Source organism: Haliotis asinina, chromosome 13 (assembly GCF_037392515.1).
Source record: "Haliotis asinina isolate JCU_RB_2024 chromosome 13, JCU_Hal_asi_v2, whole genome shotgun sequence".
NCBI classification, from domain to species: Eukaryota; Metazoa; Mollusca; class Gastropoda; order Lepetellida; family Haliotidae; genus Haliotis; species Haliotis asinina.
Genome location: NC_090292.1, coordinates 34577677 through 34598631, shown reverse-complemented (window position 1 = coordinate 34598631; position 20955 = coordinate 34577677). Strand labels below are relative to the sequence as shown.

Genomic DNA, 20955 nt, shown 5'->3' with positions numbered 1-20955 from the left:
CCATACATGCTACAGTTTGTAGATTGTCTGATTCCTGGTCACAATATACTTTTGCTACAAGCAACAACTATAAGTCCAGTGATTGAGTTTTATGCCCCTACTAGCAATATTCCACATTTCACATATGTAGAGAATCAATCCCGGTTCTTCAACGTGACAAGCACACACTTAACCACTCTGCTACTCTACCAAATAGAAATGAACCATAGCAACAAATCAGTATGACACTATTTCACTGGATAATTATATACAATCTGGTTATTTGACATGACTAAGTTCCTACCATACCTGATAGCATTTTCCTACAGGCAGAATTCAGGATGCAAATACAGTGCTCAGTAACCATGGTAACCACTGTGTACTGTTTTATTAAGGAATACTGAAAGTAGAATGAATCCTAACTATTTTCTTTTAGTTTAGAAACATCAAGCATAATCACTTGCTAAGAATTATATCAGTTAAAAATTCAAAACTTAAGCCTTCTGTGACATTTAGATTTTATCCACTTATAGTAACTGATTGACTGCCATGTGACACGCTGAATGTATCAGAATATATAACACACAAGGCTGTAGGTATTGACAAGTGCTGCAATGGTTTCTAAGCTAGCATGTAATTAACATAAAACTGGCTGTAAAAAATTATGCAAAATACTGGTAAATGTGATTCTATTTTGCTGCCTTGTGACGAGCCATTATCAATCATATTGCCACCACCTCATAGCTAATTTGCAGTCTAAGTAAACTTAGTCTCAGTGTATTTCGTTACACTCCACCACTGAGTCTAACAAAACCTTATGGGAGGTCGCGTCAGGTAACCTTTGAGATTGACCAATCAGAACACAGCTTACCAAATCGTGAAAGTGGACATTTGCACGTACCTTTTGAACTTTTTATCTCGAAAAAGGTTCGTACCTGAACGATTCTGAATGCTATATAGCGTACGCTCGCTTCCGGGTGATGCACATGGTGTACGTACAACCATGACAACGGTGAGTAAACAGTCGCTGAAAATGGTGTTTTGGGCAATATTCAAGGATGTCATCTTGCGGAAATATTAGCTAATGGTAACCATGTCAACAGAAACCCCAAAGCGTATATACTGCAGGTCAAATAATTGTGTTATATGCGTTTTTTTGTTTGTGGAGAGATCTATGTCAGTGACCTTAATATTTTGAAAGTCCCACCGATCCTTAAGTAGTAGCCGTTGTCTGATTGGTTAAATCTATTTAACGGTCTCGCGTTTGATTGGGTGGTCACTGGTCGCTCAAAGCTTACCTGACGCAACCTTCTACTAGGTTTTGTTAGACTCAGTGAGTTAATTTGCATACTAGCATACACAATCCTTGTACACTGCAGCTACTCACTCAGCTGGGGACAGAGTCCAACGTTCACCTGAGACAACACTTGATAAGTATCAGATGTACAAGGAAACAATAGAGACTGATGAAACATTGTAGGACAAAGCTCACCTGTTTTCCTCGGAGTTGAGTCATCAGGCACTAGTTACATCACTGTCATATCCAATGGCAGTCCACTTGTCCTAAAATGGAAAAACTGTGGAGTGTATAAACATGTGCCTAATTATCCTAACATCAGAGGAAATGAAGTTGTGTAGACTGAAGGTTCAGGCAGTAGCTGTCCATATAATAAAACCACATTCTGCCTTGTAGCGCTATGACTTGTACTTGGAGAAAGGTGACATATATTGCAAATGCCAGATATGGTCATAACAGATATTTTTAGGAAGAGGAAAGCTTTATTATATTCACTACAAGGCCGATATGAGAAGGGAGAAAGCTTTATTATATTCACTACAAGGCTGATATGAGAAGGGAGAAAGCTTTATTATATTCACTACAAAGCCGATATGAGAGGGGAGAAAGCTTTATTATATTCACCACAATGCCGATATGAGAAGGGAGAAAGCTTTATTATATTCACTACAAGGCCGATATGAGAAGGGAGAAAGCTTTATTATATTCACCACAAGGCCGATATGAGAAGGGAGAAAGGTTTATTATATTCACTACAAGGATGATATGAGAAGGGAGAAAGCTTTATTATATTCACTACAAGGCCGATATGAGAAGGGAGAAAGGTTTATTATATTCACTACAAGGCCGATATGAGAAGGGAGAAAGCTTTATTATATTCACTATAAGGTCGATGTATGTCCCTATTACTCTTGAATGACATTAAAAGCCGCATGAGTTGTCTCCCCATCAAGATGATCACCCTGCAGTGACATCAGAATTATTTGCCCAAAGGTGAGGAAGAAGCCTCCCAGCTGACCATCCAATCAATAGATGAAGTTCCATGGTATCATTGACTGCTAATAGGTGGCGCTGTATGCAGAGAGGCAGATGCTACAGTGACGAACTAATTTGACCTTACCAACAATAGTGACCAGTGGTCTGTACCACGCCATGTACACTAATGACTTAATGCCTGCAGGAGGTGTGATGACTGGCTGCCTAGTATGAGGTCATGGAGACAAAGTCAGTCCGCCATGTTCAGTAAATAACAAAAATTATGTCATATATCTCAACATACCTCCTTACACACAGTTTCATCAAGCCATACTACAAAATTCACGAGCTAGGGTGTCTGAAACGACTTCTAACGTCTTGCTAACTTTAAAATGCAAAATTTAAAAAGTTGATAAAATCCCTGAGGAGCAAAACACACCAGGTCAACACTTGCCTGGTGTATATGAAAAATACAAAAGTAGAAAAACAGAAACAGAGATATATTCTCAACACACTCCCTACATTGATCTGAACCTGTTGAATTTGTTGTGTTCAAAACATTCAACATATGCTCTTACAAGGTTTCTGAATTCCCCAGTTTTCCACTTTTGACTGCTATGTAGACACAAGGAAGCTGTTCATGGCTGGTAATTATCAATGGCTGTCATCTGAAGACACACCCTATTTCCTTATCAGCTCATGTTGCCAGGGAATGTATTTCTGAATTTTCAAAATCCCAGAACGGCAGAATGGAAGAGTATACTGCATGGCAGATGTGAATACCATAATACAGAGAAGGAAGGAGTAGTGTAGGAAGGATACAGTGTAGGGAAGGAATCATAAGAAAATATAAAATAATCCTATATTTTCCCACTGGAAATTCTGCTTAAACATGACTGTACACAGAATAAGACATATAAAAATACATAAAAATACAGACAGCATATTCATATATATAATCCCTAACAAATTCCATTTGTCCAAACAGTAATCACCTAGTGAGTGAGTGAGTGAGTGAGTGAGTGAGTGAGTGAGTGAGTGAGTGAGTTATGCTGCTTTTAGCAATATCCCAGTATAATCATGGTAAGGCACACCCTGGAACATGGGCTTCACACACTGTACCTAGACTAATGCTTAGTCTTTGAATATATATAATTTTGATATTAACAAACAAACACATTTTAATTGAAAAGGAGCCCCAGGGAGGCCAGAGATTCACAACCTAAGGAAATCTAGACTTGCTTCATTTTCGGCTTTAACACTGCAGAGAAGACTTGGCAGTAGGCAAAAAACGTGGTTCAGGAACTTTGAGACAGACTAATTGTACCCATGTGTGGGACAAACCTTTGTTTTCAGTGATGTGGGCGAGCATGTGGGCTAACCATAAGTGTGTGTGTGTGTGTGCACGAGACTTGTGTTGTACGAAGACAATCTGCTTTCTGATAATAATAGCTCCTCCTCCTAGTAAATGAATGATACAAATGAAATCCATGATATCATGACAACACATGCTAATCTATTTGTCATCTCCCTTTTCCTACTGGAGACCATGTTACTAACACTTCTCTTACAACACATATACTTCAACCACACTTCCTTCAGAAAATGGAAGACACCTCTACATATAAATCATACATTTATTTACGCAAATTCCTGCATCCTATGTGCATGAAAATTACCAATGAAATAGATAAGCGTGTCCACAGGGATGCAGAAAAAGTTCAAATACTCTTTTTCAAAATGTTGATTAAATGATATCATTTGGAGTTTAATTACTGTGATAATCATGATACACAATACAAGAACAGTATTTTTGTTTGTTTCTAAGCTATCGGAACATGACAAACACAAGGCCGAATGACACAGCAGGGACTGTTACATTGAGTAACATCATTTTGTCGTCATCATAACATGTCTGATATAAAGTTTGAATGGAGTATCTCCCAGCTGCCTGATTCTACAGGCATACCAGCTATGATGTATGATATAACAGATCAGTCATATTGACGTCCAAGACTACTGAACCCCGGAACAAGAAGACGTTAAAGAACCTTGGGAGTCTTACTTTCAAATTCCACTGATTCATGAGGAGCTGTAGGTTGAAATGGCAAAATTGCTGCAGTTATTTGTCATTTTTTGCTGATGTGTGAATATGTGATGAGAGAGATGATAGGCCTTCTGTAAACAACATTAGCTAGAAGGAAGGTAGTATAATCGGATTTCCCCCTTACAGCACAAGATGTATTACAGAAGTGTTCATGATGTGATATTGATTCTACACACAACCAAAGTTGTGGACTAAAGAACAGTGTATACTATCCTTCCTTAAAACACACAAGACGAAGACGGTTGTGTCCTAACTGATCTACCTATCCATATTAATTATACTTCATACAACACTCACTTCTCAAATCATCCAAATTGTTGTTCTTAGGATAGTTTTGTAAATAAATATAAAGACATCAGATCCTTGAAGACTGATTAAGCAAGAGCCTGCATTTGCATGACACATTATTAAATATTCAGAAAATGACAGCCTGACTTCAAAAGGCAACAATCTCAACATGATGTTTGACAGGCGTAGACCTTCACATGTTTGACATACAACCTTCACATGATGTTTGACAGGCAACAACTTGACACGATGTCCGATAGGCAACAACCTTCACATGATGTTTGAAAGGCAACAACCTTCACATGATGTTTGAAAGGCAACAACCTTCACATGATCTTTGACACACATCCTTCACATGATGTTTGACAGGCAACAACACCTTCACATGATGTGTGACAGGCCACAACCTTCACAAGATGTTTGACACACAACCTTGACTTGATGTTTGACACGCAAGTACCTTTACATGATCTTTGACTCAGATTTGGGGGGAAATCATACAGAAAATTTGTCAGGTCCAAAACGTCCTAATATATATGCAAGAACTCCTTCTACCTCTTTCAGAGAACCTCTGCATTGTTTGTGTTACCAAGTTTAATCAAATTATTTCAGAAGCGAAAGTGAGTTGTGATTGGTATGCTCAACTTAGCAGCATAGACACCTGCTTGGATAAAAAGCCAGCCAAGGGAGCTAATAAAATCATCTTACCAAGCGGTAGATGCTTCCATGGTATAGTGGAGATATCGAGGGTGGATTTTTACAATGTTTACACATTAAACAGGACGTAAGAGTCCATCATGATTTTTACCATGTCTGGTGTTATACATGTAAAACTTGGCTTTAACATACCTATGCAATAAATGCTCAGTATATGAAACTCATTTCTGATCTCAAAAAAACTGTACCGCAAATAATCTGCCTCTGACAACAGCAAAAGGCCCAGCCTCAAGTCAACCCCTTCTTCAGACTCAACCCCACTCTCAGCACTGGTCGCAATCTCAGTCTCAAACCCTTGTCTCAACCCCTGCTACAGACTCAACCCCACTCCCAGCACTGGTCGCAATCTCAGTCTCAAACCCTTGTCTCAACCCCTGCTACAGACTCAACCCCACTCTCAGCACTGGTCGCAATCTCAGTCTCAAACCCTTGTCTCAACCCCTGCTACAGACTCAACCCCACTCTCAGCACTGGTCGCAATCTCAGTCTCAAACCCTTGTCTCAACCCCTGCTACAGACTCAACCCCACTCTCAGCACTGGTCGCAATCTCAGTCTCAAACCCTTGTCTCAACCCCTGCTACAGACTCAACCCCACTCCCAGCACTGGTCGCAATCTCAGTCTCAAACCCTTGTCTCAACCCCTGCTACAGACTCAACCCCACTCTCAGCACTGGTCGCAATCTCAGTTTCAAACCCTTGTCTCAAACCCTGCTACAGACTCAACCCCAGTCTCAGCACTGGTTGCAATCTCAGTCTCAAACCCTTGTCTCAACCCCTGCATCATGTGCATTGTCCCAAGGCCAAACCTCAACCCCAACACCTCAGCTTCATCATCAGTTCCAACCCAGGGATTTACAGGATGCAAATTCCTGCATTCCATACACATAAAAATAAACAATGGCCACAGTTTGTGCACCCACAAGGACACAGAAAAAGCCCAAATACTTTATTGAAATTTTTGCACCCCCTAGAGTATATGTGATCTTTAATATGAATCCCTGCAACCTCAGTTTCAACCTCAGCCTTAGCACTGTTCCCAACCTCAGTATCATCATCCTTAATCCTAACCTCAGTCTCAGCCTCAACTCCAACCTCAGTCCCAACTCGTCAGACTCAGCCCCAGACGGACTGAACATGAGTGGTAAGTTGAAACTTCTAACATAAGCTGGTCTGTCATTCTCTTTAATGTCCGCAAAAACTACAAATCTTTTGTTCTAAATAACCTCACTCAACAATGGGCAAGATGACACAGAGAGCAAAATCAAACACGCTTAATGAAATTTCTGTTTCTTATTTTACCGAAAAAGATATAAATGTCTTGCAAGAAAGTAACTGGTTGGTCCAGAAGGACTGGTAATCTGCATGCTGTATGTGAGGAATCACGTGGACTACCTATTGAATCCTGTGGTAAAGTCTGTAGTGTTCTTCTGGACACAGCCAGGATGGTGAGGAGTGTTCTGCTGTCAGGACACAATCTCAGCTCACGTTCTAGCATTTAAAAATCAATACTATACTTGATCGGTTCTTAACGCCAACTACCGACTCCATTCGATCCCTTCTATAGCATAGAAAAACATAGACAAGATAGGCGACAGCTCAAGAATGCAAATATTACTCTTTGCCTCAAGCAGCTTTTTTATTTCTCTGGGCTATCATACATGTATGTTGGAGACTCTAATAATGACGCCATGAAAGATGAATGTTCAACCTGTGGTGTTAGTGCTGGTGCATCAGCGGTACATCAGTGATACAGCAGCTACAAGAGATACAACTGGTATTGTAATGGTACAACAGTGGTACAACAAAGGTACAACATTGGTATGACTGGTAGAATAGTAATACAGTCTTGGTGACACAGTTGTACCAATGGTATAATAATGGTACAACAGTGATACAACAGTGATACAGTAATGGTACAACAGTGGCACAGTATTGGTACAACAGTGGTACACTAGTGGTACAGTAATGGTACAGCAGAGGTACAGTAATAGTACAGATGGTACAACAGTGGTGCAACTGGTACAGGTGGTACAGTAAATTATGGTCCAGATTAGACATCAAAGGTACAATGGTACAATGGTGGTACCCCTGGTACAGTAATGATACAGCTGGTACAACAAGCACAGTGATGGTACAGCTTGTACAGTAGTGGTACAGCTGGTACAGAATTTATTACAAAACAAAAGTTACAATATGACACACGCTTATGAAAGCTTATGCGCATGATGTAGGAAGGGGAGGACAACTATTGATGCATAAGCACCTTCGGTGTATATGAGAACATTATCACACAGCACCAGACAGTGACACGTGTACAGGAGATAAGTCAGCTATGTCCCATCATTAGCAGACACTCTTGCCATATTGGCATTGGGAGGAAGCCTGAGTCTGTGAGTATTCTGGGAGATAGCAAGTGTGACATGGACCTCCACCAGACTACAAGCCACACAAGTATCTGCTAGGGACACCGCACTACGGGTAATTAGTGTTGTATCACCACTGACGTTCTTCTCATGGTCACCTCCCAGGTTTCATCTCTGCTATCAGACTGCTGGTGGGTGTCACTTTTCATTACATTTCTACATTTCTACATGATAACCAACAATAGGTGAGCCCATGGCCAGTCTGTACTTTTAAAAACAAAAGGTTGCATTGGGATCTGTGATGTTGCTCAACTAGTAGGCAAATCTTTGACTAAAAACAGTTATGTAGATTTTTGACAAAAAACAAGTGTGCAGATCTTTGATTAAAAACAGGTGTGCATATCTTTGACTGAAAACAGGTGTGCAGCCCTTTGACTAAAACAAGCATGCAGATCCTTGACTAAAAACAGGTGTGCAGATCTTTGACTAGAGACACTCAGGTATGCAGATCTCTCATTAGAAACAAGTATGCAGACCTTTGACTAGAGATAGGTATACAGACCATTGACTAGAGACACTCAGGTATGCAGATCTCTCATTAGAAACAAGTATGCAGACCTTTGACTAGAGACATGTATGCAGACCTTTGACTAGAGACAGGTATGCAGACCTTTGACTAGAGACAGGTATGCAGACCTTTGACTAGCGACAGGTATGCAGACCTTTGACTAGCGACAGGTATGCAGACCCCTGACTAGAAACAAGTATGCAGACCTTTAACATGTTTAACTAAAGACAGGGATGCAGACCTTTGACTAGAGACAGGTATCTAGACCTTTGACTAGAGACAGGTATGCAGACCTTTGACTAGATACAGGTAAGCAGACCTTTGACTAGAGACAGGTATGCAGACCCCTGACTATCAACAAGTATGCAGACCTTTAACATGTTTCATTAAAGACAGGTATGCAGACCTTTGACTAGAGACAGGTATGCAGACCTTCGACTAGAGACAGATATGGAGACTTTGACTAGAAACATGCATGCTGACCTCAGATGGACACGAGTCATATCCCTGACTAGAGACTAGAACGCAGCATACAAATCTGTGAATAGACATATATACTGCTATTTTTAGGTCTTAAGAGAAAATAAAGGCAGGTCTCAAATGTAACACAACAATTTGAAAAAGACCTCAGGCCAAGCCCCATATACTGAACGTGCTTATTAAACAAAATATGTCAACTAATTCAGAACCACTGACTCCATAAGCATGACAAGCTGAACACCTGGCAGGGAATTAACTGGTTCACGACAACTGAACAATTCTACATGCAGTGTTCACGATGGTGTTTCAAAGTAACAGGACATTGGGTCCTGTAAGTTTCAGATGTCTGTCTGACCCACTGAAAATTCACAGGACCCACAGAATTAAGTTAAACAAACATTTTAGATTTAACACTTCTTATAACTGAAATTGAAATTTTCAACATTATATGATAACAAACATAAGATTTATAAACAGCAAACAAGTGTCACCTGCCACAAATAACAACTTCACACAAAAACACTGTGAAATATTCAGTCAGACACTGGGGCTGGCGTGTTGGTGATTTCTATCTGCCAAATTTGTCTGAGGGTCAGACGCTATTCGTGAACACTGTACATGCACTATATATATGTATATACACTGACCACATATGAAAGGGCAGAAGGTTTAAAATAAGGTAGTGGAGTGACACACAGGCAAACTGTAGAGCAAGTATGGTTGCGCAGCGTAGAGAATATGACCAGTCTTCATATATGCGAGCGAAGCGAGCAAAGGTTGGCAACACACTTCCCTCACTTCGGTTCAAAAGGTATTTTTCATGTCAAAATAACATATCGCCACCATCAAAGGTACACTCACATTTCCTCACTAGGTTGTGATCTCCGATTTCCAACCCCATATTTAATAATTACTCACGTGAAATATGTGTTATTCAACATTTTAGGCGCCGCTCGTGGTATACAGTTCGTTCTTCGCCTCCATTACCCCTGCCAGCTTCCGGCTCAATGGAGTGAAGGAACAAGAATAAGCAGAAATTATAAAGATATACCACATTGCCTAATTTTATCATGATTCTGTTGGAATGTATTTGTCTTAAGTGTCGGTGTTGTTGTTAGATCTTTTGTAACATTTATTCTACAATAAACACACTTCTGGCGTAGCGGGCGTATGAAGCATGGGAGGTAACTCTTTATGTATTCCACTCGGAATGATAACTTGTTCCTTCACTGCTTTGAACAGGAAGCTGGCAGGGGTAATGGAGGCGAAGATTGATATATCTAAGTTTTGCAGAAAAATGTTGAATGGTTCTTGAGTTCTGCAACGGAAACGAACCCCACCCCACCATAACACTAACACCAAAATGCTCCATGGAAAAACAAGAAAAATATAAATCAGTGTACGAATTCGGGTTTTTTCACAACCTGCACCAAGTGTAGTGAACAGTCTGATCCAGACTGCACCTGAGAGAATAAGACTGCACCATTTTCATTTTGTTGACTTATACAGTTTGTAGCAATGACATTAAAATAATACAATTCAAAATAGTTGGCTTGTTTTCATTTATTCAGAATGAACAAGCTCAAATGCAAAATACTTTTCAACAAAACTAATAAAGAAATGTGTTGCCTTAAGCCCCTCCCATCTGTTAGCTGAATATTTGTAGAAACTGTGCATGTTGTACAGAGCATCATCCATCACTGACATTTAGGGTATTGACTTTGCAGAGTCCTTTACTGCTAATTCCAGTCTATGAGAGCAACAGTGTATTGCAACTAGGTGTGGCACTAAGTTTTGATACATGTTGCGACCCCACTCTTGCACCTCATCATTGTTGAAGCACCATCAAAGCACACACCCACTAAACCGTGTCTCCATTGATCACAGTCAAACCCCAAATTATCATGCACCATTTCCATGATTGCATCGTTGATGTGACTCGCATCAGCCTTTGTAACTTTTGACAAACAAACAAATGTTGACTTTGGCTAACCTTGATGAACGTATCTGATAAACATTATTTCCTGCTCCATTGTGCTACAGTCGGTAGTGCCATCGAACAACACTGAGAAAAACTCCGCGTTTTTAGTTCAGAAACAACTTCACTCATTATCCATTCATTAATAAACTCAATGAATTCCCTGGCCTTTTTATCTGATGCATAGTTCATGCCTACATTGTCAACTCCTGCAATTGACATTAATTCCAAAAGCTTTGGAAAGTCACTGTAAGGCTTTTCCTTTATTACCTGTATGCCATTCATTTCTAAATGAATATGATTTTGGCTTTTTCACCTTTAATTCGTTATGATCATGTTTTTCTGAACTCGCACGTTTCCCCTTCGTATCGATACTTGTAGTTGTACATGGTTCGTCAGTTGACTTCTCCTCAACATTTACAGTAAAGGGGCTTGCCGTGGTGTCTTTAGACCTGTCTCCACCAACATTGCTTTCTTCACAATCTGAACCTGCTACTGTTTTTTCAACAGCAAAGTAGCTAAGTATTTTTGACTGTCCCACTGGTCGAGACATCGTGTTATTACATGTGACAGTATACACGAAACCGGAAGACTTTGTTACTAGGTGATGACAGTTTCTGCCTAGTTCTGACGGAAATATCCAGAGACATATGAGCTAAGAGTCTTCGAACTTTCTTTGGCTGATACCAACGATGACATTATGTACATTTGTCAGCGAACTGAAGCAAGCATTTGTGATTGGTTCATTTTTATTACAATATACAAATGATCAAAGCCCGTTATTTAGGTCTAAACTATTTTTAACATGCTGAAGTAAATCTTTGTTTACGTTTTGCAAACATTGCATACTATTTGCTTTTCGTTTTATTTATTCGTCTTTCAAATCAATGTAACATGACAATTTATTTCAAAATGCACCTGGTGCAGTACAGCAACAGATTCAAGCTGCACACAGCAATTTTTAGCTGCACTGGTGCAGAAGTTATATAGCGAATTCGAACGCTGATATAAATGCCAAAAATCTGTAAATAGCAAAAGGCACAACCATAGGCAGAGTTTACTATATCTATCAAGTTTGGTCTAAAAATATTGAACGTTTTCTGAGTTATGCAAAATGATTACGGATGGACGGATGGATGATGGACAGATGAGGAGTCGACTACATCCCCCGCATTACATGCCGGGCGGATAACAACAGTTACATGTGTGCTCACTTTTTAAGTTTACTTTCAATTCATATGAGATGACTGACAGCAAATGTTTTGACATATACAATACTTTTTCTATGCTGGGCGATTCACAGTTGCTCGGAAATTTGAAAGTAGCTTTATCCATCCACAGGAGGTATCTCTTGTCATGACAAATATTGACCTGAAAACTTGTCTCAAAAATCTCGCGAAACATTGGTTCATTTTTACACTGTTTTGTAACAAAAGGAATGATCGGTCAGTTATTTTAAGCCAACAACAAGAGGTAATATAAGATTTGACATGCGCAAGTTTGTATCTGAGAAACATGTGATGAAATGTTGAAGCAATAAATTTTCCAAAGTTTGTAGTAAAGTAACTGCTTGCCACATCTGCTGAAATTTTGTATAGTAACAGCCCATTACTCCCCTCTACAAATATGTCACCAAAAAATATGCAATAAGTGCACGTGTTGTAGATGAAAATATTTGTCAAAAAATATCACCCTCCCATTTCGGAAATGAGAATGCCATCATCATCCGGAGATTTGCTCTAACATCTATAGATTTTGAATAACAACCTGAAAATGACCAGTGTTAAATTGACATGTGTCATGACTCATTGTGAGTCAAATCATAAGGCACATTTTAAATTTAAAAAAAAAATTCCTCTGTAAGCATATATATTTCCAAAATCACATGAAACTCTGAAGAAAAAATAGTTTTCATTATATTTAACACTGACATTTGCAGACTGGTACACTGGGAGCGTGAAGTTGGCTCTACATTTTACTTTTTTAACATTTTTTACCCATTTTCTAGAAATTTTTGTATCTCTTTATGTTTTCTTATCATACTTTAGAGTTTATGAAGCATGGATATAGTTTTATTTTGACTCCTATAGTTTGAAGACTAATATTGAATGGATTTGTATGAGCTAAGCTATTTACTGCATTGAATACCTAAAATAAATTTAAATTTGATTCATTTATATATATGAATTCACACCAGACCTTCCTAATATTCCTCTGTATCCTTATATATTCCAAAATAAACATGAAAGTCTGAGTCTACAGTAGCTGTCTTTGAGGTTCAGGTACACAATCATGGTAACTTCAATGATGAAAAGATTTTCATATTTGCATTTTAGAGACACTGGAGAATATATCCTGAAATGTTTGTGAAAAAATAACAATTTTTAATAAATGAGTGGATATACCTATCGTAACAAGCATACAGCAGTGATAAAAGTTTGCTGATGTAAAAATGTTGCAGTTTCATAGTCCTTCATTGTCATTTTTTCCATTTTAGTAGCATGGTATACAGTGGACTTTTCTAACTTTTTTCTGCACTTCTTTGCCAGGCTTGTTCAGTCCCACAGTAGACTTGCCATGGTACTTTATCCACAGCCCTCTCTGGTGCCCACTGGTTTCCCCTCTCTAATATTACAGCAGCCACTATCAACATCCACTTTGACAATGCGTACATCCACTGTTGATTGCAGCCTCATGCTTGCCTAGTTTGAGTGTTTTTTATGACTACAAGTACAATGGCCATGCATTACAGCAACAGCTGAATTGAACTACACACCAGCCTCGTGTTGCCCAAACAATCTGGAGCAGCCAACAGCAATGGGTCCTGGAAGACTAAACAAGTGTGTATCACCATGTGCTCAGAGCAGACTCATATAACAGTATTCCTACAGTGGAAGCAGACATTTACTCATGGAAAGGTGCAAGAGAACGAATGAAAGTACAAGTGTTCCCTTATTTTTCTCCAGGTTTCTTCACAAGGAATGTACTGCACCATGGGTGAAATTCTTGGAACAAATAAAGGGACACTTGTTCTTTCCTGTGTTTTTTGTACATCCCCCCCAAAACAAAATCTGCAATAAATGCATCACAAACTTCAGAAAACAAAGTATGCAAGAAACAGTTTGTGTGTCTGAAATAGGTAGAAGTCAGCACAAATCAAACTTAGATATTAAAGTGCATAAAACACAATTTGATCTGAAACTACAATCACTTGTTAAGCAAGTCTCTCCTTCATGTTCACTGCAACTAGTGCAAGGGCTTGTTTCTGAGATACAACACACACCCTTCCAGAAGATGTAATCATAAAGTCATAACTTATGCTAATGTTTTCACTATTCATACATGATGCCACAGGTTCAAACTAATAATGAATGGTCACGCAAGTGTCAGCTCCCAATATATTGTAAACATAGCCAGCTTGAATATCTGGGCACAGTGTTTTTGAACGATCAAACTAGGAGTGTCCTTGAAAAACAGCCCCTGTCTCAATCTAAAACAAGCAATCCATATCTTTGGCTGCTGATTATGATGAGAGTTCATCCAATTCCACTCTGAACATATTTTACATATTATCTTAGGACACACAGTAATCCAAGAGGTACTAAATGACATATTCATTTTCACTTTCTGCAATCATTTTACAAATATTATACCCCACTGAGTTGTAATGACTCATATCTCATGAACCACATTACCCACAGATGTGAAACTTTGGAAATGGCTGATCTCTTCAAAATATAACTGAAACTTCACAAACATTGGAGATTGAGAATATAGATTCGCTCACTACTTTTTTACATCCCCTTGTATTAAGTTGTAATCAATGTGATTTGTGGTCTTTTTATATATTTACCATGTTTACCAAACACGTTTTGGATCTGTGATATGTAAATGCATCCATGAGACCCACACGCTACGCACTTGTATGAGTTGACACAATATAATATGTACATGGTCATTTATCATGTGTGACAGGTTGTGTATAGATTTTCATTTCTTGCAGGAAATGTACGTTAACATGGGGAATCCCACAATCGCTCAGCTTGGACGCAACACTGTTTAATACATCCCCATTAGATTTTTGTTTTTCTAGAAGGCGTTTAAACATGTGGGCACTATTCAGTTGAAGACTGTCTGATCCTTTCCTTTGGTGCAATGAAAGCAAAGGAACATTGTCCATAGTTCACAGATTTCACAGATAGAACTGGAAACATGAGTTGGTTTTCTGACTACTCTGTGATCTGATCACACAAGGTTGGGCATGTTCAGACAGGCATCACTATACACATGATACATGAAACAAGATCTCATAGCTGATTTTCTATTGGACTAATAGCAACATTTGATGTTTGCTAAAGTATACATTCCATGCCTGCGTGGAAGTGCTGACATGATTCACCATTCATTTAACTTTGTATAAATTGTTTTATCTAAAAAAAAGTTACACACCAATATAGTGATGTGGTGAAAGTACCAAGGACCTAAGGAGTGAGTGAGTGAGTGAGTGAGTTTGGTTTTACGCCGCTTTTAGCAATATTCCAGCGATATCACGGCGGGGGACACCAGAAAATGGGCCTCACACATTGTACCCAGGTGGGGAATCGAACCTGGGTCTTCGGCGTGACGAGCGAATGCTGTAACCACTAGGCTACCCCACCACCCCAGGACCTGAGGAACTATCTGAATAAAATATTAAAAGAAAACTATCTCGAAGCAAAATATTGTTTGTTGTCAATGACACTCTGCAATATTCCAGCTATATTGGTTTGATCTGTGGTGTAAATGATCAAGTCTGGAATAGACAATCCACAGAATTAAAGGTCACTCGCAACGTAAAACACAACTTTGCAGATTCTGTTACCTTTTGGGATGGCTTACCGAAACAAATCATCAAAAATGCCAGTTCAACCCATAAAGTTGAAAAAAATGCAATGAAAAAGAAAGGATACGATATCAGAGTTCAAACGATTCACTAAATTCCCCCCAACACTGAGGAAAAAAATCAGTTTCAATAGCTGTGCTGCGCTGTGCCCATAACGCATGTGCAGTGAACAGGTTCACGGAGCTTGAAACAGTATGCATACCCGGAGTATGACTATATATGAGGTCGTGAGCAGTAATCTAATCTTGGTTGTGTACACAGACAAGTAAATAATCTACTCGTTTCATAAAAAAAACTTGTTGTTTGTGGTATGCAACCTCTGTCACAGGCAATGTCTGGTTTATTGACACCTATATGTCTGCCTGCCTGTCTGCTTAAGACAATATGCAATACACAGCTTCAGTCATTTACTACTTCTTTAAGTATGCCACCATCAAGATTCACAAAGACCCGATCAAGGCCAGACTACTTGTATGTTCAAAGGACACAGTTTTCTACAGCACTGCCCAGTACCTCACCCAAATACTGTCCCCTCTAGACAAAACAGCAAATTCCTACATCAAAGACTCCACAGACTTCTGCCAAAATATAAGCAACATCACTGAACCCAAGCAGATTATCAGCTATGATGTTGTTTACCAACATCCCTACCGAAGAAAACCTACAAATCCTCCGTCAGCATATCTCCAACCCCTTGACACCAACCTCTCCATAGACTCCATCATCAGCTTCACCAAATCCTGTATAATGTCCACCTACTTCACCTGGGGAAGCAACATTTTCAAACAGATCCACAGTCTCCCCATGGGATCTCCTCTTTCCCCAATTCTCACCGAAATCTACATGGCCCCTTTTGGAGGAAAAGCCCTGGCCTCCTCCCCTATCCATCCTGTCTGCTGGTTTAGGAAGGTTGATGATAAATTTGTTATCCTCAAGAAAGATCAAGATCCTACCTCACTACTCCAGCACCTCAACACCCAACAAACCTTTATCAAGTTCACCATGGAGACAGAAAATGACAATAAACTCCCCTTCCTAGATGTCCTTGTATCCAGAGACCCCTGCAACAACAAGATCAAAACCACAGTCTATAGGAAACCCACCCACTCTGACCAGTACATCCACTTCAACTGCAACCACCCCACTAAAACCAAGTCTGGTGTCATACATACCCTGACAAGGCGCGCCAAGAATATTTGCTGCAGCAGCGACGACCTACAACAGGAACTCAGCCACTTACAATATGTCTTTACCAACTTCAACCAGTATCCATCTAACCTAGTCAAGGGGACCATCTGCACCACGCTCTAGGACAATCCCAAACCGACCAAGCAAGAAACCACCCCCATTACCCTTCCTTACATTGGTAAGACTGCCGATCAAATTAGCCATCTTCTCTGGCTTACCAATCATCAGGACCATCCTCCAAGCCAATGGCCGTAACCTACCCTCCAGCATGCAGCCCCCAAAAGGAGTGATTTACAAGATCAACTGTGAATGTGGCGATTCATATATATGTGAAACCTCCCGTCCTGTTGACACCCGCATAAAAGAACACAAAACTTCTACAGCCAAGCAAATCAACCCTCTCAGACCATCAACAAAAATTCCCCAGTTATCGCATCAAGTTTGACGAATTTGAAGTCCTGTCAACCAAAAACCAGGACTTCACAAAAAGGAAACTGTTGGAAGCCAACGAAATCCGCCGCCACAAACCTTTGATCAATAGAGACCAAGGATACTACATGCCATTGGCCTATGAAGAACTGATCAAACCATAGACTATTTAAGCATTGTGTCTGTTTGTTGCTACTACTCATCCCACTCATTGGCGGCATCACTAGTGCTCATTGTTGTTTTAGCTCCCTATTGGCCTCCTCCAATTATGTACCACTTGTTTACTCTATCACATGCTGTTAATGTTAATCCGCTGTTTGTCACAACATACCATGTATATAAGCTTCTCACTGTTTGGTTGTATTCACATTTAGCTTGAAAATGATGTACGAATCTACATTGAAACATCGCTCAATGTAATAAACAAGAAGTTGTAATCCATAAAGCTGTATGTTTCATTTCCAATCATTGACCACATGCCATTGGAACCAGAGTCCTGTCTCTGCCACATTATGTAACTTGGCAGCAAGTGTGATACTTCTACACGACATGTTTTCATGTCTGTGGGTTGCAAACAAACTACATCCATTTTTCTCGTATGACTGGATCTGATGGAACTGGTGCAAATTCTTGTCAGTTTCAAGTCCTGCTTTGTACTTAGACCAATGACAGTTTCTAGTCATGCAGTAGCTCACAGTCTCTAACTGGTGCAAATTCTTGTCAGTTTCAAGTCCTGCTTTGTACGAATGACAGTTTCCAAGCCACGCAGTACTTCACCATCTCTACTGAGATGATTTTTGATTGGATTGAACGCAGATTCAGAGAACATGTATTTAGAAAACCCAACATCTCTACATACATTCTTCATGGATAACAACTTCTTCTAGTGTATATGTTTTTGTTTGACAGCGTTATATGAATTCATACTGAAACGACACACACATCAAGTACAATAAAAGAAGTCCATAACATGATAAAGAATCTTACTTTCTTGTGACTTGCCATACTTCTAAAATGCCCATCAAACAGATCATCTTTTTGTACACACAATGAGCCCTCACCGTATCATCAAATGAACCAGCCAATCAGAAGCCGTCGTTACAGTTGACAGCACACCCACCCGCTATGACTTCATTTCGAGGGAAGTAAGACCAAGTACAAAATATTGCACTTTTGAATCACGATTGTACGCTTTATTTGTTTTTTCACATCAGCAATGAATATTATGTCATGAATAAGTGATAATTGTGTTTTAATTTTATTTGATTTTGGGGTTGCATGTGACCTTTAACAAAACAATGATACACTTGTAATGTCATATGATATCATACGATACACTACAAATGTTACTGTTCCATTTGACGTGTTTGGAAACATTCTGTTTAATAAGGGGAAATCTAATGGCCCAATTCTATTTTCCATCTTTCTGTCAAATCATTAGCATGAATAGATCAATACCAGCTATACATAGCTGTCAAAGGATCATACTTACATATTCAGTTAACACTGACTGAAGAATAATTCTCATTCATAAAAACAATAACCACTTTTGAACCCTTGGGAGAAGTAGTTCCCACTGTCATTTGACAGTAGTTGTTATGTAGCTCTACCATCTACGTACAAAAGACCTGTCCGTCTGCTGGTGAACGGCTAAGCATTGCTATATATAAGAATAACCCATATGTAATCTACAATTGCACTCGTAATGAAAACACGGCCTGACTACAGCACACAGGTTTCCATACAATGTATGTTACATGTTTTAGCTCCGGGCAACAATGAGGCGGCACATTCTGCCAACACTAGCATCAGAGGTAATGGGTATAATGGCTTCGACAATTGATTTCCAGCCTTTCATGTGCTCTAGAGTGGGTATTGTGAACAAAACAATGAGTCTTCGCACACGTTCATAAAACTCACAGTAATAACAAGATTGTCTGTGTCTTACCTTACGACAACACCAGTTTCTGAGGCCTGGGTAACGAGTCCCCTAACCCTGCGTCAACAGGCAAATCATATCCAGCAGTTGTTCACGGTACTGTAGATAAACAAGCAAGCTTAGATCCCTTCAGACAAAGACGTCCCCGGTAGTCTGCTTAACGCATTTCCTGACGTTGTTGAAAATGAAAATTGCACTCACATCCTGATAGTATGCACCGAGAATAAAGGCAGCTATCTGACAGTTGTGTAGGGCATGCAGGGGTGTCAAATGCCACATGCAACACTCTCCCTTTGAGAACACAACAAATCAAAACCCGGAAGTGACCCCTGGTACTGTTAGCCGCACAACTGAGCGCTGCGCTCCGCGTGAACAACGGGTTCTATTGATGGCCGCCATGCAACCTATCACCGACAGGCAACAGTAACGAGTGATGAAATATAGTCACAATAACCCAAGCATCCTCAATTATGACTTGTGTATTTCTTGTTGTATTTAGATGAAACAGACGTGGCGCTAGGACAGTTTTTCCCAAATGAGGTCATGATTTGGTCGTGGGTTTTCCGAGTTCTTTCTCCTGCCGCGCAGCACCGAGCAATTACGGTACCGTTATCACGGCGATCTGTAACTAATTGAGTCTGAACCGCTCGTGCAATGATTGGCATTACGTAATATAGATCTACGTATTTGGGACACAGTGGTCTGCATAAACCCAAGTAGTTACCGCACGATCGGTTGTCTTTGACTCGAGTTTAATCCGCGGATAACTATGGTTTTGCTGTGGGTGGCCTGTGACTGCAGCTCCAACTAGTATTTCATGGAAGACCGATTTCTTTATTAGTTCGACATGTCTAGTCGTATCTATTACATTCATTGCTGAAATGATTATTTCTCTGACAAGGAGGGAAAAGATAATATGTTGTTCATTAACCAGACTACTTTTATGATTTGTAAATGACGGTCTTCGGGGTGAACATCGTGGGTATTGTGTAGTAGTTCACATTTAGTACTAGATGTTAAGTACTATGGATGTCCACGAGGCGTGACGTTGCAGGAACATTTCTTACAGCATCGTAACACCATACTCACTGACTCCTGTTAATAACGCATTTCGTCTGAACATAGCATGAAGTCAGTGTCCCGATTCACAAAGCGTACTTATCGTGCGTAATATTAGGAGTTATCATAACTGTATACTTTAGCATACGCTTTGTGTATCGGGTTCCAAATCGATTCTGTTTTTTCAATCCAATTGTGACAAAGGACGAGGTAAGATTCGGGCTTCTCTGAACGTGGAGAAATGTCTTGTTTCACATTTGAAGACGCTGAAAAATATTGCTATCGAAATTGTCAGATTTATTAATGGCTGAAATTATTTTTAATTTTTTTTTCACTAACGAACTCGGAACATCACAACGAGCAGCATTATGCACGAACATGGCAGACATGAATGGAAAAGATGGATTTTTCGATCTTCAAGACAAAATCTGATCACGAGCAGGTCCATGAATATGTTTGACAATGTGCTTGGTTTGGTATTTAAACAAGGTATTGCAGTTTATAGACAAGAGGCTTTTTCATATCCACTGAGCATTGTTTATTGACGTGTAGTACTGTATGTTGGCTGGCTGAAAACTTTGTTAAACGAGATTTGATCCCGGTAATGTTCCCAACTTTTCATTTTATGTATCATTTTGTCTTAGTGCCACATGTGAATACCGGTACCACCTTAAATGTGTGTGTGGGGGGGGGGGGGGGGGGGGA

The 20955-nt window shown here is 39.7% G+C and overlaps 1 protein-coding gene across 1 annotated transcript in view; it reads right to left on the bottom strand.

The window, feature by feature from the left end:
* Positions 1-19555, bottom strand: part of LOC137260322 (sodium- and chloride-dependent taurine transporter-like) — a 65252-nt gene extending 45697 nt beyond the window's left edge. The window contains exons 1-2 of the mRNA XM_067797998.1: positions 19201-19555; positions 1472-1542 (exon numbers count right to left, since the gene is read on the bottom strand). The gene's annotated coding sequence lies outside the window, so the exon portion shown is untranslated. The remainder of the gene's footprint in view (positions 1-1471; positions 1543-19200) is intronic.
* Positions 19556-20955: the final 1400 nt, after the last annotated feature.